Source organism: Palaemon carinicauda, chromosome 32 (assembly GCF_036898095.1).
Source record: "Palaemon carinicauda isolate YSFRI2023 chromosome 32, ASM3689809v2, whole genome shotgun sequence".
In the NCBI taxonomy this organism is placed as follows: domain Eukaryota; kingdom Metazoa; phylum Arthropoda; class Malacostraca; order Decapoda; family Palaemonidae; genus Palaemon; species Palaemon carinicauda.
In genome coordinates, this window is record NC_090756.1 from 23,449,410 (window position 1) to 23,453,203 (window position 3,794).

Below are 3,794 nucleotides of genomic sequence, written 5' to 3' on the forward strand. Positions count from 1 at the left end.
AAGAGTTGCGCTTGCCTCAAGGGTTGAGGTGGCTGCGCAGAGAGAGGCTCTTGACTCACGAGTTGAGGTTCTTGAGGTGTGAGCTGCGAGAGTTGAGGTAGCGGCTGCGCAGAACGCAGTTCCTGTCTCACGAGTTGAGGTTCCTGAGGAGCTAGCCTCAAGAGTTGAGGCTCTCGCCTTGAGGAAAGTTGAGGTAGCAGCTGCGAGAGCTGAGGTGGCTGCCTCAAGGATGGTAGAGGTTGTCGTACCTCAAAAGGTTGTAGCCTCAAAGATGGTCTAACTGCAAGAAAATCTTGCCTCAAGGCATAAGACTCCTGCTCCCATTGTTGAGGTTGCCTTAAGGAAGGTTAAGGTTGCTGCACAACGCTGGTAACTGGCAACTCCCAACGCGGTAAGGTAGCTTGAGGAACCTCAACTTCGTACGCCTGGCAGACTGGTCTGCGGTGAGGCGGAGCGCTCGCAGGAGGAGGTGTAACCTTCTCAGCCTGAAACTCACGCATTAAGACCGCAAGCTGCGACTGCATGGACTGCAGCAAAGTCATCTTGGGATCAACAGACGATAAGGTCTGTTGAGGCAAAGCCTTAACAGAAGATGAGGTCTGTTGAGGCATCGCCTTACCTCTCTTAGGAGGTATGCAGTCACCTGATGACTGCGGAGAGTCAGAGCTAACCCAATGACTGCATCCGGGTTGTTGAACTCTAGAGGTCTGGACTTTACGTTTAAGAGGTCTTGAGACCTGAGTCCAGCGTTTTCTCCCCGAAATTTCTTCTGCAGACGAGCAAAATAAGGGCTCAATCGTCTGCGGGTGGGAGTGACGGTCTCTGTAAGACACGCCCGCAACCACCGAGGATACTTCTGTGCGCCGATCAAGGCCTGCCGAACCCTTTTGCCCTTCAACATTGCTTCTCCCCTGGGCTTGGGAGCTTGCAAGAGGTCCCGGACTGGGAGGACGACTGGCACGCACAGAAGTACCCTCACGCACAACACTGACACACTTTGCGTTAATCACTTATCACTTTTGATTTTCTGTTTGCACTTATTTCACTGAACTCGAAACTTTAAGTGGTTTGTACCTGAAACACGCAATTCTATCCTTCCTTAAAAGTTAGTAATTGCGAAAACAGAATTACAATGTAACAGAAAAATCTAATGAAAGATAAATAATTCAGAGGCTGGAAAGAGACTAAACACTAGATCATATAAACTACGTTTAAAATCTCTCACCGCATAAAGCTTGAGAACAAGAATAAAACTCTAGAAACGTTTACCTTCTTCCCCTAAAGAGACTAGGGAGAAGAGCAAAAACGATAACAACGTTACTCGCTTGAACGAAACGTTTATCCAGCTCTCTCTCCCTCCGTCTCTATCTCTCTCTCTCTCTCTCTCTCTCTCTTGACTTAGAACCTGAGAGAAGAGCCCAATCATATATATCGTTAAAACATATTATTGTTAAAGGAAAAAAACTGAAATATTTCCCAAATAAAAAGTTCCTTTATTAGAATTAAAACCATTAAGCTAAGAAAGAATGAACAAAACGCTAGAAACGGTTACTCTTACTGCAACGTGACACCGTGATAGACTCTCTCTCTATCGTAACGATAGAGCGCAAGTTGAACGTTCTGAACGTCAACAACTGCAGAGACAAAACAAAACGTTAGTTCAACTTTGAAAACAATACGAGACTATCAAAGAAATTCTTTCAAAAACATTAAAATAGCATAATATGTTAACAGGTAAAACCGAAATGACGGGCTCAATGTTAATTAACTTCGGTACCAAGAAAAGACCGCCTACTATTAGGAAAGGTCGAATATAAACAAATATAAAAATTAATTTTAATAAGTTTATAATAAAAGGAAGTTAACCGAAGAGGCCTATAAAAGGCGGAGAGATAAAAAAAAAAATCTATAACTTTTGTTAAGCAAAATTAAGAAAGAGAGTCTATACTCTCTTAGACACCAACACTTCCGTCTAAGGGAAGGGTCGGCCATTAAAAGGTGAAAAAGAGTTCATACTCTCTTCGTCACCATAATTAATCAAATTAATTCCAAAAGCTAGCTAAGCTAATAATAAAACTTCCTGAATAGCGAAAGCTGAAATCTTAGAGCAATACTTCACCAAAAACCGTGAACAAGACTCCAAAATTATAAGCGTATCCATGAACGTCTTGCCGGAAGCACGACAGAGGAAAAATTGAGGTGGTGTCAACAAGAAGTACTGCAGTACCTGGCCACAGGTGGCGCTTGTGAGTACACCCCCCTCTTGTATAGCGATCGCTGGCGTATCCCTTCCGTAGAATTCTGTCGGGCAACGGAGTTGACAGCTACATGATTATCGGGTAAGTTTAATATTGAAAAATAAAATATTTCAGGAAGAGTAACAACATTAATATGAATACCTCATTTGTTAACTATAAAATCTTTAACAAAATAAGAGGAAGATAACCAAGATAGAATAGTGTGCCCGAGTGTACCCTCAAGCAAGAGAACTCTACTCAAAGACAGTGAAAGACCATGGTACAGAGGCTATGGCACTACCCAAGACTAGAGAACAATGGGTTGATTTTGGAGTGTCATTCTCCTAGAGGAGCTGCTTACCATAGCTAAAAAGTCTCTTCTACCATTAGCAAAAGGAAAGTAGCCATTAAACAATTATGGTGCAGTAACCCCTTGGGTGAAGAATTGTTTGGTAATCTCAGAGTTGTCAGGTGTATGAGGACAGAATAGAATAAGTAAAGAATAGGCCCAACTATTTGCTGTGTGTGTGTGTATAGGCTTAAGGAAAATGAACCGTAATCAGAGAGAAGGATCCAATGTAGTACTGTATAGCCAGTCAAAAGACCCCATAACTCTAGCGGTAGTATCTCAACGGGTGGCTTTTCTTCCTACACCAAAGCTACGGGAATGAAGGTGAGCAGAAGTAAAGAGTGTTACGGTAAACTGTAACACTTACAAAAATCATTAAGTAATGAAGAAAACCGACTATGTAAGTTCTCCTCTCGGACAAAACAACAAGTCTGCTTATGTTAGCTACTGGGAGTGTGAGTGGGTTGGGTGGTCTACCCACCGTTAACTAACAGAAGGGAGTACCACCTCGCTAAAAAGTTTAATGGCTAGTTTCAGTTGTCGCCAAAATATATCTCCATAGTAACGAGCTGAAGGGTTTGTATCTGGTAACGGAACAAATTATGAATAGATATGCACATTCCCGTGTTTGCATATGTGTTATTTCCAGTTTAACAATGATCTACAGTATACCCATGTTTCACCCATATTGTACTACCTTTAACTTTTTTGGACAATCTCCAGAAATCCTTCATCAAAAACATTTCTTCGACACTTTGGTAACAATGTTCCATGCCTAAAATTACTTCTCCAACCATGTCAAAAACCTGCCTCCAACAGTAAGTTTTGAACAATTGAGAGAGAGAGAGAGAGAGAGAGAGAGAGAGAGAGAGAGAGGATTGTATTGACCCTCGAGTGTGATATAAACCCTTTAGCAATGCAATCAGACTTGACCCTAGAGAAAGTAAGAAAGGTTTCAACAGTGCAATCATAGCCTTAGAGCGAGAGGGAGTTTTAGACAATGCAATCAGACTTGACCCTAAAAAAAAAAAAGAGAGAGAGAGAGAGAGAGAGAGAGAGAGAGAGAGAGAGTGAGTGAGTGAGTGAGTGAGTGAGTGAGTGAGAGAGAGAGAGAGAGAGAGTGAGAGAGAGAGAGAGAGAGAGAGAGAGAGAGAGAGATCTAATTGGTGAATGACATAACATTTAGTCGATTGAAAAAATGACAAAAA